This window comes from Adiantum capillus-veneris, chromosome 1, assembly GCF_014529385.1.
Source record: "Adiantum capillus-veneris isolate H3 chromosome 1, ASM1452938v2, whole genome shotgun sequence".
Classification (NCBI taxonomy): domain Eukaryota; kingdom Viridiplantae; phylum Streptophyta; class Polypodiopsida; order Polypodiales; family Pteridaceae; genus Adiantum; species Adiantum capillus-veneris.
Genome location: NC_140931.1, coordinates 12,788,034 through 12,802,526, shown reverse-complemented (window position 1 = coordinate 12,802,526; position 14,493 = coordinate 12,788,034). Strand labels below are relative to the sequence as shown.

Here is a 14,493-nt window from a genome sequence, read left to right as displayed (position 1 = left end):
GGAATCTGGGGCCAACCCTTACAGCAGGGGGAGAGAAGGTGGGTGAGGTTAAGAGATAATGTGGTGCTCATTTAAGCCAAGGAACACAGCTGAGGGAGAGAAGATGGGGGAGGTTAAGAGATGCTAAGATACTCATTAAGCAAGGGAACAATGCGGGAGAAAAGGAAGGAACAAGGCCGAGATAGAGAGCGAGATATAAATGTTGTCAGAGATAGAGAATAACACTTTTAGGCACCTGTCTTTTAGGCTATGGAGTCTCACTACCCAGGACGGGGCTATTGACCAGATGTGTGCTTTGGAAAGATTTTTTGAAATTCACACCCTCGAGACACTGACCTTGCACGTGTGTGAAAGAGAGGAAACAGATACCCAATTGAATCAATTTGAGGAGTAATACAGAAGTGATAGCCCCAGAAAGGCAAACAGAGAGATGTGATGGTGAAAGAGTGCATTTAAAAGTTAGAGACGAAAAAGGGAGATGCAGTTGAGCTGGTTTAATCGTCGAACACTATCCGATCATCAAAATGTCTATCCAATGAGACTTGAACCTCGAAAATTACAAGAACAGAGGGTAGCAGAGATAGAACAGCAATAAATGATGCATCTGTGAAACAAGGGGAGTTTTCTAAGATAAGAACTGTCATGATCAAGATTGGAGAAGAGATGAAGATGGTAAGCCATAGAGAAATACCGAGCTGGGGAGTTGATAATCATATGGTGGTGGGATGGCTATCATCATTAGCTTTGTATATAATTAGGGCGAGTGATAGCACTTAATCCTTGATCCGTTTACCAGTGGCAAAGGAACTCCTGTCAGAGTGACTAACTGGACAGCCCCCTGTGGCAGAATCTCTTGTACCATGAATGGCCCTTGCCACGCTGGGACCAGCTTCTTAGCTTTCTTCAAATACTTAGCTTGATAAAGTAGCACTAGGGAACCCTGCGTTATTTTTGGTTTTCGGAGATGGTGATCATGCCACGCTTTGCGACGAAGCTGCTCTGCTTCTAGAGCCAGAGAAGCTAAACCTCGGCTTTCATCCAGAAGGTCGAGACGAGAGACAAATACCGATCCTAAATCCACATTGGCACGCAGACTACCCACTCGCGGAGATCCTGAGTTGAATTCGAACAGCGCTATCGCTTCCAAACCGAAAGCTAATTGAAATGGGGTGTGATTGTTTGTGGCTTTGAAAGAAGTTCGGTATGCCCATAGGGTGCCGTGGATAGCTTGAGCCCAAGTCGCATGATGGAGATGACATGCTTTCCGCAGAAGTGCTATGAGAACTTTATTAGTGCTCTCAGCCTGTCCGTTTGCTCTAGGGTAATAGGAACAAGATTTGCGGTGAAAAATCTTGTAGTTGGTAAGCAAGGTTAAAATTGTTTCATTCACAAAGTGACTACACCTATCACTTGTGATTTCTAGTGGACACCCAAACCTGCACAAAATATTTTCGTAGAGAAACTTGGCTACAGTAGTGCCAGTGCAATCCGTTGTTGCCAGTATCTCTGCCCACTTTGTTGCGTAATCTGTAGCCACTAGTAGATACTTCCGATTGCCTGGCTGGGGGGAGGCAGTAATTGGGCCCACAAAGTCAATGCCCCATCTCTCAAAGGGCTGCCATGCCATAGAGACCTGCAGAGGACGGTTTGACAGCTTGCGTGGTTTAGGACCATAGTGTTGACACACATCACAGACTTTTACATAGGCAATCGCATCTCGAAAGATATAGGGCCACCATAAGCCACACTAGAGAATCTTTTGAGCAGTAATATGACCAGGGTAATGGCCACCAGTGGGACCACTGTGGGCATCCTCCAAAATGTGCTCCACTTCATGAGGGGAGACACACCGCCTCAGAACACCATCCTTTCGTGACTTGCATAGCTGGCCCCAATTAGAGTGAATGACCTGGATTTCAACAACAGGCGTCTCTTCTGCAGTGGAGAAGCGTTCTCTGGGTACACTCCAGTAGAAAGCAGATGCAAGACATCGCCTTACCATTCCGGAGTGGTATCCACCTTAAAAAGACCGCTATCTGGGAAGTCGTCAACAACCCCCGTTGCTTCTTCACCTGTGTGAATGCGAGAGAGGTGGTCGGCAAGGACATAATGTTTGCCGGGCCTGAGTACCACTTCGAAATCAAATTCTTGAAATAAGAGTAGCCATCGCCATACTCGACGTGCAACTTGCGACTTGTTGATCAGATAGCGCAGGGCATGGTGATCAGTAATAACTGTGAAATGGACCCCAATAAATAATGCCGAAATTTTTGCAGAGTATACACAATAGCCAAGCCTTCCCATTCTGTGGTGCTATAGTTGCGCTCTGCCTTGGTGAGTAGACGACTTGCATAGTGAACAGGACGATCCAGGTTGTACTCCTTACTAAGCTAAGTCAGCACAGCCCCCACTGCCAGTTGATTGGCATCAGTATGCACATGAAAAGGGAGAGACCAATTTGGAGCCACTAGGATAGGCGCTTCAGTGAGGCGTTTTTTGAGATATGCAAAAGCTTCAGCCTCTGCATTCGACCATTGAAAGGGGACAGCAGCACTGGTTAGCCGGGTTAAGGGTTGAGCCACCTGTGCATACATGCGTATAAACCGGCGATGATAGCATGTATGGCCTACAAAGCTCTGCACCCCTTTTGGGATGATGGGAGGTGGCAACTTTAAGATTGCCACGATTTTCTCTAGGACCTCAGAAGTTGAGAGGTGAGCTGCCTCTTGGAGCTTCGAGACATCATGTGCTGGTGACTGATCGATTGGAAACTCCGCATACTCTTCTCAGTGGCCTAGAAGTGTGCCCTCAGTGACCAAAAAATGACATTTGTTAGGATTGAGCTTTAGGCGTGCCTCTCTACATCTGAGGAAGACAGCAGACAGTTGAGCGAGGTATTCCTCTAGATTTTCTACTGGGGTTGAACATTGAGCACTTGAGAATGTCAAAAAATCGTCCATGAAGATGCGAAGATGATCCGTAAGCAGAGGACAAAAGATGAGATATACCGCCCGATTGAAGGAAGGTGGAGCGTTTTTCAACCCAAAAGACATTCTAGTGTAAATAAAAATACCCCAGGGAGTCACAAAGGCCGTTTTCAGCTGATCACCTGGATGGATGCCCAACTGATTGTATCCCCTAAACCCATCCATGAAACTGTACAAAACATGCCCTGCTACATCTTCGAGCACACGCTCAGTGAAAGGTGTTGGGAAACCATCTGGGATAGTAACCTTATTCAAAGCGCGGTAATCTACGCACACACGGATTTTGTTGGACTGCTTCTTCGGCGCTATCACCATGGGTGATAACCACTCAGAGTGCTCCACATGTACAATGATTCCGGCCTTGTGCATTTTTTCGAGCTCTGACTTGATAGCCTCTGTATATTTTGGGTTGAGCTTGTAAGCTCGGCCTCTGACCGGCTTAGCCCCTTCCACCAGGGGAATTGTATGTAGACCCAATTCTGGTGGTATCCCTTCTAGATCCTTATAGGACCATGCAGAAACATCCTTAAAAGAATGTATAAAGGAAACTGCCTGATCAAGTAAGGCGGGTTGCTCCCATAACCAAGTTGCTAAGAGTACGTGCTGAGGATTTTCATGGTCGCCCAGGTTGACTTTTTTGATCGGGTCAGGAGATGTAACTGTGGATGGGACCTCAGAAGTTGAGAGGTGAGCTGCCTCTTGGAGCTTCGAGACATCATGTGCTGGTGACTGATCGATTCGAAACTCCGCATACTCTTCTTGTAACCATCCTGGTGGAAGCTCCTCGAAGGGTAAATCATCAGACAAAGACATGACATAGTGCTTTTGAAGCGGCGGGGCGCCTGGCCTGGGAGATGTTAGAGGAAGGGAGGGATTATTGGCGAGTTTATGCAGAGGAGATTTCTTCCCCCTTCGGTGATGTGTTATAGGTTCCTCGAGGCCGACGGCTTCCATCAGGGGATCATTTGAATCATGAGAGCCAGAGGTTACACACTTACACTTCTTTGACTGGTGCACTGTCTGCTGTAGGATTAGGACTTGGGACATTGGTGTCCTCCTGAGGATCTGGGAGAGAGAGTGTTACCGGCGCGGTTGAGTTTTGAAAAGAGATCACATAGCATGGCATGGAGGTGGTAGCCTCCTACAACTGGAGCAGGTCTTCGTCAGACTCATCAGGTGGGATGGGCTGCTCAGGGTCAGGGTTGGACTGTATTGACAATGAACTGTGATGAACCCATCCCTCCTTCGAGCCGAATTGGTTTCATGGGAGAGCCAGGAGTATGTATCCACATGGTGTCGTTTCCCCAATCATGAAGTGCCTTAGTACGCCGCAACCATGGTCTACGAATCAACAAAGGAAATCCTCCCTCTACCTGGGGAAGACTGACCACCACAAAATCCAAGCTAAAAGTGAAATCTTGTACCTTCAAAGGCACCTTCTCTACTATGCCCACTGGGTAGACTGTCCTCTGGTCTACCAAGGTAACAGTGAATGGAGCATGAGGGGTAGGCTGCAGACCTAAGGCCAACATAGTAAATTCGGGCATTAGATTGATCCCAGATCCACCATCCACAATGACGCTTGAGAATTGATGCCCAAGAATAGACACAGTGAGACGGGGACTCTTATAGTCGATGAGGGGAGCAATTGGATATGAAACCATGTAGGACTCCAAAGGCTGCACAGGTAGGTGCCCGCCACTTGGCCCTGCACCCGGGTACAGAGACTGAATTACTGAGAGGGTGTCACTTCTGAGGGTTGCATCTAGCCGAATCATCTCATAAAGGGATACTTGTTGAAAGGTGTTCTTCAAGATTGCTTTCGCGTAGGCTTAGCTCCTACACTTTGGACCTCCTCCTCCGGAACTTTGACTTGTTGCAAGTCTGCCACTGCTTCCAGAAAGGCTCCATCAATGTCCGAAAGCATAGAGATTGGCCTATTCGTTTTTCCACTTAAAGGTTCGACAATTTGATCGGGTTGCTGAAGTGATGGACGAGATTGTCCTGTTGGCAAGCTTAAACCTAGGGCTGCTCTTTGTGCCCGAGTGAGCACGCAGCAGGCTCTGCCACTTGTTGTGGCCGAACTGTATGAGTAGCAGGTGTTGGCTGAGGGGGGTTGTTTATTGCGATTAGATTGATCTTTGGGAATGTAAACTCTTGTTGGTTTGGAGTCGGGCCCGAAGATGAGGATGCCCTTTGCTTAGGACAATCCTTACTGTAGTGGTCCTTAGACTCCGGACAATGTCTACAAGGGGGAGACCCCTCAGGTAAAGGACACTTACTTTGGTAATGCCCATATTCACCACATCTGTAGCATAAGATAGGCCGATTGGATGGACGAAACGAGGGACGAGGTGGTCGCTGCTCTTGTTGCTGCTGTAGCAGGGCTACAGTGTCCTTCACGGTACACTGTCTTTCACAGGACAGGTCTAGGCTGGTTCACATTGGACGGACCCTCTAGGCTGGGGAGTGACACGTGGCAGGGTACCGACAGTGGTCTAGTGGACCTCGTGGCCAGGTCACCACATGGTTGACATTTATTAGCCGTTGGTGGCTCTTTATGGTGGTACATATGAGTAGTAGCGGTTGGTTATTCGATTATCTTCTTCACCTTTGATCTTGTACGTAGTTGTCTAGAGTGGGTCTTTACACAGAGCACGTCTTCACCATCCCGGCACATCTGAGCCTCGACACCCCCATTGTACCTGTGAGTCTTGGGCTGGAGCTGAGTGTGCTGCCACGCCAGAGTCTGTATCTGTCTTTGAGATAGTCGAGTCATATGTTCTAGTCTGCTATTGTGTCTCTGTGAGCTTTGTTGACGTCTGTTGTTTCCTTTCTGTTCAATCTGTGTGAGGGAGATTCAGTCTGTTTGAGTGAGATTGTCACGCACACTGCACTGAGTACCACCCACTGTAGAGAGCACGACACACTATCTGCGCTACAAGTGCTCTGGTTTTGGCGATCACGGTGGGACCTCACATGAAGTCTCACTCTCTGTGGAGATACAAATCGTGAAGCTAGTTCGTTGTTACCGAGCTTCGCCCCTTTGCTTGCATTTGGGTTGCTAGTCTGTTGGTTTGGTCCTCTCTCGCCCTGGTCCAACCAGTCCTCGTCGTCGTATCTGGTCCTCGTCTCTCGTCTTGGTCTAGTCTCTCGTCGTGGACTAGTCCCTAGTCTCTGATCCTCGTCTCTTGTCTTGGTCTAGTCCCTAGTCTTGGTCCAGTCCTTCTCGCCTTGGTACAGTTCTCCTCGTCTTGGTCTAGCTAGGTGGTCTAGTCATTGGTGGTCCTGGACCAGGTGGTCTGGTCATTATCCTCACTTGTCCTAGTCTAGACCTTTGTTGTTCAGCCCACAGTTGAGGGCCCTTTTTTGCCAAAGTTGGTTGGATTGGTGGTCACTGCATGACACATACAAGGCTGTCAGTCGAGCGTCAAAGCGCACTACTGATTCCTCTGAAGTACTATCACAAAAGACGACCTTTGACACCTTGTAGAAGTCCATCAACCTCATCACCTATACCCACACATACGACATCACCCATTCCTTCATCCGGTTCCGCATCTTCTCGATCACCTTCTCCAGTAAAGCTCTCTCCTATTCTGCTACAGCAGGCTATTGTACAACAGGCTACACAAGGGGCCATGGAGCTGTTAGCTAGTGTTTTGGCCAAGGTAAATATCAAGTTCCCTACCTTCAAAGGACTCTCTTCAGAAGATGCTGACCACTATGCAAGAAGGTTTGTCTCTCTTTGTAGGGGTCGTGGTCTGAACAAAGAAGATGCTTGTTTGGTACTATTTCCATCCACCTTGGATGGCTTAGCAGATAAATGGTACAGCCAGTTTGCAGAGAACCATTTTGCAACTTGGGCAGCCTTAAGACAACAGTTCTGTGCAGCTTTCAGGCCAGGTGACTACCAGAAGAAGGTGTTGGATGAGTTGGCCAACATGGTGCTTAAGCCAAAGGAGACTTTTGCAGAGCTTATGACTAAAACTAAGTCGCTGGTGGCCAAGCTCCCCCAACAACCCGGTGAATTCATGGTTAAAAAGTGGGTGGAGAAGGTGCTTCTCAAAACTTCTCAGCAAAAACTCCGAGAGAGGCTCTGACCCGACGCCACTCTCGAGGAGTTCATTGTAGCTGTTACTAGGATAGAGGGGGCTAGGAAGCTGTTCAACAACTCCTTTTCCATAGAGACTCCCTTTGTGTTTTCGGAAAGTAGTCCTGCTGATCCATTGACTTCTTTGCGGAGAGAACTTGAAGCCCTAAAGTTACAGAGAGCTCTTCAAGAGGAGAAATCAATATCCCTCAGACAGGAGAAGCCCCCACATCACGACTCTTTGGATCAAATGAAGAGAGAGCTAGAAGAGCTTAGGTCTCAGCAGGAGACTGTTAAGTATGGAGCCTGATTTACCCTTGTAATTTTTTGTGGTAAAAGCGCACATTTGTAAGGTCCCCATTATGAGGAGAAGTCATCGTGCGTGAAGGAAAATCACTCAACGGAAATCAAAATTTTCACGGCCAAAAATCAGGGGCAACTTTAGGAGAATATTCCTTTTTTTTCCCCTCGCCGGAATATTATGGTCGGACGGCGGTCGGAAAGTGGTCGGAAAACAACCGTCGGTTGGCCGATGGCCAGTAGTCAATGGCCGGTGGCCGGTGGTCGAAAGTGAATGGCCGGTGGGGCCGGTGGACGAATTCAAAAGCAGACTTGTCTTCTCAAGGGCGGCCACACATGGGCGGATTGGAGGGTCCGATTTGGACTTATCTACACAAGGGCGGCTACACATGGGTGCCTCTCATGAGAGAGGGCAGCCCTTTTGGCCTATAAAAGGAGGCCATTTCTACACACATTTCATAGTGTGAAGTTGATGCAACAAGGTGAGTGTGAGGTGGTGAGAGTGAAGCAAGGCGGGAGCTCCATTAAGGGTATAATCCCTTTGTAAACTACTTCTTGTTTTGAAGTACTAAAGCCATTGAGTGGCTGCTTTTCCGTGGACGTAGCCCACATTGGGTGAACCACGTATATCGTGTGTACTCTCTCTCTCTCTCTACTCTATAATCTTTTGTGTGTGAAATCTATCTCTCTCCATTAAGTAATCTACTCAAATATATATTTAGCTACGTCTTATTTCCTAACAGAGACTAAGGCTATGGTATGGTGCAGCTCATGACACTCTCCAGGACACCCTCCACAGGACTTTCCCCTTCGGGTTTACTGCCACTTCTGCGAAAAGTTGGGACATGAAGACAAGGATTGCTACTACCTCAAGGGGTTGCGACAAATACAGCAAAGTCTTGGTCCTAGTTTTTAACAAGGGCAAGCACCTACATCCAATATGGTCTCTCCATGTGGCCATCCACACCACATGCCACCTTTATTGTCAGCCCCTCCAATGCAAGGTATGCAGAGCACTTTTTCCTCTCAAGGCTTTTATCACACCCATGCTCCCTCCTCACCTTACAGCTTCTATGCCTCCACCTCCAACTCCATGGAGCAAGGACCACCTCGCACTTCGTCACGCCCTTTGAATCGGCCCATTTTGTGCTACAAATGCGGGGAATATGGACATTACCAAATCAAATGCCCCCTGCAAGAAGGGTCCTCTCCTTGCCGTCATTGCTCTGAAACGAAGGATCACTACATTAAGGATTGCCCTAAACTTCGTGCATCCACGGCTTCGAACTCAAGTCAAAGCCAGAATGAGTTTGCCTTTCCCAAGCTCAACTTGATAGCAGTGAGCACTGTTTCTCAGCCGCCCCCTTCTACCCACGTAGTTACCCCTCAAAATAAGCCGCCGCAGTTGGCAGAGGAGGCATCCGGCGTCCTCACCAGGGCCCAGAGAGCCGCTCTTGGTCTTAGCATTCCATCAAGTTCAACTCCCCCACACATTCTCACACCAGTGGATACCTTGCCTGCAGCTGTTAACAAGCCATCCCCTAGTGCCATGGAAGAATCCAAATCTTTGCTCTCAGACATTGATGAAGCTTTCTTGGAAGCAGTTTCCGATCTACAGAAGATCAAGGTACTAGAGGAACAACAACAGGTAGAAAAAGCGAAGCGTATAGCAGAGACAGTCTTGAAGAACACTTTCCAACAAGTGTCCCTCTATGACATGTTGCAGATAGATGCGAGTTTCAGAAGTGACACCCTTGCAGTTATTCAGTCACTTTACCCTGGAGCAGGTCCTAGTGGCGGGCACCTCCAAGTGCGACCGTCAGAGTCCTATATGATATCCAATCCTGCTGCTCCACTCACGGATTATAGAATCCCTCGACTGCCAGTGTCCGTTTTGGGTCGGCATTTCTCAGGAGTGATAGTGGATGGTGGATCTGGCATCAACCTGATGCCCGAGTTCACTATGTTAGCTCTAGGTCTACAGCCTACTCGCCCTGCTCCTTTCACAGTTACATTGGCCGATCAACGAACAGTCTACCAAGTGGGCATCGTGGACAATGTGCCTCTGCAGGTACAAAACTTTACTTTTAACTTGGATTTTGTGGTGGTTCGTCTTCCCCAGGTTGAGGGCGGATTTCCCTTGCTTATTGGAAGACCATGGCTGCGACACACTAAAGCACTCCACGATTGGAGAAACGATGCAATGTGGATACATACTTCTGGCTCCCCGATGCAACCGGTTCTCTTAGAAGGAGGTATGGATCCCGTGGCCCAGCAAGTTTCTTTGTCAATGGAGACCAATCCTGAACATGAATAGCCTACTCCACCTGACGGGTCGGATGAGGATCTGTTGGAATGGTTGGATGCTACCAAGTCTATGCCTTGTTATGGAGTCTCTATTCACTGTTTGCCTGAAGGTACACCCTTTTCAATTGTTTCCATAGTTACGAAACATAATGATGTTAGGAAATAAGACGTAGCCAAATAGATTTTTGAGTAGATTACTTAATGGAGAGAGATAGATTTCACACACAAGAGATTATAGAGTAGAGAGAGAGAGAGAGAGAGAGAGAGAGAGAGAGTACACACCATATACGTGGTTCACCCAATGTAGGCTACGTCCACGGGAAAGCAGCCACTCAATGGCTTTAGCACTTCAAAAGAAGTAGTAGTTTACAAAGGGATTAAACCCTTGATAGAGCTCCCGCCTTGCTTCACTCTCACCACCTCACACTCACCTTGTTGCATCAACTTCACACTATGAAATGTGTGTAGAAATGGCCTCCTTTTATAGGCCAAAAGGGCTGCCCTCTCTTATGAGAGACGGCCATGTGTAGCCGCCCTTGTGCGAATAAGTCCAAATCGGACCCTCTAATCCGCCCATGTGTGGCTGCCTTTGAGAAGACAAGTCCGCTTTTGAATTCGGCCACCGGCCATTGACTTCCGACCATCGGCCACCGGCCATTGACTTTCGACCATCGGCCATCGGCCATTGACTACTGGCCACCGGCCAACCAACCGGTTGTTTTTCGACCACTTTCCGGCCACCGTCCGGCCATAATATTTCGGCGAAAAGGAATACTCCGGCAAATTTTTGATTCTTGTCCGTGAAAATTTTGGTTTCCGGTGAGTGATTTTCCTTCACGCACGATGGCTTCTCCTCATAATGGGGGCCTTACAAATGTGCACTTTTACCACAGAAAATTACAAGGGTAAATCAGGCTCCATACTTAACAAATGAGCCACCTGAGCCTTTGAAGAAGCGAAGAAGCAGGAAGAAATCTCCTCTACAGGAGTTCACTCCCCCTCAAACATCAACCCCTTTGGTGTCTCTTTCTTCTTCCACCAGAAGAAAGCTCTCCTTTGTGTCTAGCAAACTCTATTCTCAGAGCCCGTCCTGCAAGATGAATTCCAAGATCTTGATAGCTGTCTTGCTCATGATAGCGGTCTGCTCCTTACTTGTACCTATCTACCCTTACCCCCTCGACCTTACCCACAATCAGAATGCCCACATCCTTCGGGTTCACAGTTGTGGCAAAGAGATCATCAAGAGCGCCGAACATTGTTGTTCCCATCATCTACATGAGAGTCACCAAAACAATAGAGAGCAGGCACTAATGTTTTCCCCTGCTGCTGTAGGCTCCTGGCGGCAAGCCCTCGGTTGGTGTTGGCTCCTACAGAATCCTCCCTTGGGACAGGTTCCTGCATTCTGTTGTTTAGCAGATGAAATTGTCGCAATCGCTTGTCTATCCCTCTCGCCCCCTACCCACTCGCCCTCGCCCCCTCACCTACCCACTCGTCCTAGTCCCTCCCTCTCGCCCCTACCCACCTCCTCCCTTTTTCCCTCGCCCTTGCCCTCCCCCTACTCGCCCATACCTACCCCCTCGCCCTCGCCCTCTCCCTCCCCCTCCCCCTCCCACCTACCCCCTCGCCCTAGCCCCCCTACCTATCCCCTCGCCCTCGCCCTCCCCCTCCCCCTCCCACCTACCTACCCCCTCGCCCTCCCCCCCCCCCCCTCCCCCCTACCTATCCCCTCGCCCTCTCCCTCGCCCTCCCCCTAGCCCACCTACCTACCCCCTCGCCCTAGCCCTCCTACCTACCTACCCCTTGCCCTAGCCCTCTCCTCCCACCTACCTACCCCCTCGCCCTCCCCCTCCCACCTACCCCCTCGCCCTCTCCCTTGCCCTCCTACCTACTCCTCGCCCTCTCGCTCGCCCTACCTACCTACCTACCTCGGATTTCAAGCATTCACATGGGTACTACCTACCCACCCCTTCGCTTTCAAGCATTCACGTGCGTTCCTTGTGGCTTTCAAGCATCCCGTTGTTGTTAATGCTTTTTGTTCTGCCATTAAGATAGAGCTTAACCTCACCTGCGTTATTACTCGAGCTTCTGATGATCAGTCTTTTCAACAATTTCATCTGCAAGTGAGGACCATGTCATTTTCTTCTCACTATGGTTATGGAGGATAAAGATGCGTTGGATCCAAACCGAGTATATCTCTTTGCTGAGGAGCCAAGCTGTCTGTTTTGCCAATTGGGATTCTTGGACTATGCCATCATATTAGGTTCTTGCCTATTAAAAGGCTTAAGGCGTTGCAAGCAGGGCAGTGTTTTACTCCACTTTTGAGGCATGTAAGGTCATGGTTGGGCCTAGCACCTGCTCCAAGAAATGTACGGATGCAGTACCTAGTGGTTTTCTTTCACAGTTTTTTCAGTATTCCTCTCACCGAGACGGTGAGCGGTCTTGTGGCGGGCAACCTGTAGCAGGGCTATAGTGTCCTTCATGGTACAGTGTCTTTAACAGGACAGGTCTAGGCTCGTTCACACTAGACGGACCCTCTGGGATGGGGAGTGACACAAGGCCGGGTATTGACGGTGGTCTAGTGGACCTTGTGGCCAGGTCACCACATGGCTGACATTTATGAGCCGTTGGTGGCTCTTTATGGTGGTACATATGAGTAGTAGAGGTTGGTTATTCGATTATCTTCTTCACCTCTAATCTTGTACGTAGTCGTCTAGAGTGGGTCTTCACACAGAGCACGTCTTCACCATCCCGGCATATCTGAGCCTCGGCACCCCCATTGTACCTATGAGTCCTGGGCTAGAGGTGAGTGTGGTACCACGCCAGAGTCTGTATCAGTCTTTGAGATAGTCGAGTCATATGTTCTGGTCTGCTCTTGTGTCTCTGTGAGCTCTGTCGACGTCTACTTTTTCCAATCTGTTCAGTCTGTTTGAGTGAGATTGTCACGCACACTGCACTGAGTACCACCCACTGTATAGAGCACGACACACTATCCGCGCTACAGTTGCATGGAGTTCGAGGTTGATGTGTAGAAGCTCTGAGGAGCTAAAGCAGCTTGAGTATAAAAATTTTGATGTGGAAATGTACTTGACATACCTTGGACAATAGGGGTATTGAGCAAAGGTGGCATGCAATTTTGATAACCATAGGGAGAGACCATATTAGATGTTGGTGTTAGCCCTTGTTGGAGAGGACCAATACTTTGTTGTATTTTTTGCAGTCCCTTGATATAGTAGCAATCTTTGTCTTCATGCCCCGACTTTTCGTAGAAGTGGCAATATGCTCGAAGGGGACAATCCTGTGAAGGGTGTCCTCGAGATCGACACAAGCTGCACCAAACCATAGCTTTAGTCTCCTGCTGCGACCGAAGCTCTTCTAGCTCTCTTTTGATTTGATCCAAGGCTTCGAGATGTGGGGACTTCTCCTGTCTGAGGGAGATTGATTTCTCCTCTTGAAGAGCTCTCTGTAACTTCAGGGCTTCAAGTTCTCTGCGCAAAGAAGTCAATGGATCAGCAGGACTATTTTTCGAAAACATGGAAGGAGTCTCTATGGAAGAGGAGTTGTTGAACAACTTCCTAGCCCCCTCTATCCTAGTAGCCACTGCGATGAACTCCTCCAGAGTAGCATCGGGTCGGAGACTCTCACGGAGTTTTTGCTAAGAAGTTTTGGGGAGCGTCTTTTCCACCCACTTCTTAACCATGAATTCACCAGGTTGTTGGGGAAGCTTGGCCACTAGAGACTTAGTTTTAGTCATAAGCTCTACAAAAGTCTCCTCTGGCTGGAGCACCATGTTAGCCAACTCATCCAACACCTTCTCCTGGTAGTCTCCTGGCCTGAAGGCTGCACATAACTGTTGTCTTAAGGTTGCCCAAGTTACAAAATGGTTCTCTGCAAACTGGCTGTACCATTTGTCTTCTAACCCATCCAAGGTGGATGGATGTTAGGAAATAAGACGTAGCTAAATAGATAATTGAGTAGATTACTTAATGGAGAGAGACAGATTTATATACACGAGATTATAGAGTAGAGAGAGAGAGAGAGAGAGTGAGAGAGAGAGAGAGTCCACACGATATACGTGGTTCACCCAATGTGGGCTACGTCCACGGAAAAGCAGCCACTCAATGGCTTTAGTACTTCAAAACAAGAAGTAGTTTACAAAGGGATTATACCCTTAATGGAGCTCCCGCCTTGCTTCACTCTCACCACCTCACACTCACCTTGTTGCATCAACTTCACACTATGAAATGTGTGTAGAAATGGCCTCCTTTTATAAGCCAAAAGGGCTGTCCTCTCTTATGAGAGACAGCCATGTGTAGCCGCCCTTGTGCGAATAAGTCCAAATCGGACCCTCCAATCCGCCCATGTGTGGCCGTCCTTGAGAAGACAAGTCCGCTTTTGAATTCGGCCACCGGTCACCGGCCATTGACTTCCGATCGCCGGCCATCGGCCATTGAGTACCGGCCACCGGTCACCGGCCATTGACTTCCGATCGCCGGCCATCGGCCATTGAGTACCGGCCACCGGCCAACCGACCGGTTGTTTTCCAACCACTTTCCGGCCGCCGTCCGGCCATAATATTCCGATGGAAAAAAAAGTCTCGAGGGCCTCCGCCTCCGAGGCCTTTAAAGTTGCCCCTGATTCTTGTCCGTGAAAATTTTGGTTTCCGGTGAGTGATTTTCCTTCACGCACGATGGCTTCTCCTCATAATGGGGGCCTTACAAATGTGCGCTTTTACCACAGAAAGTTACAAGGGTAAATCAGGCTCCATACTTAACAATCTTCCACTTGGAGACTGATCTCCAAACCAAA

The 14,493-nt window shown here is 48.7% G+C and overlaps 1 pseudogene; it reads right to left on the bottom strand.

The window, feature by feature from the left end:
- Positions 1–10,694: 10,694 nt before the first annotated feature.
- Positions 10,695–13,438, bottom strand: LOC147464338 (uncharacterized; annotated as a pseudogene).
- Positions 13,439–14,493: the final 1,055 nt, after the last annotated feature.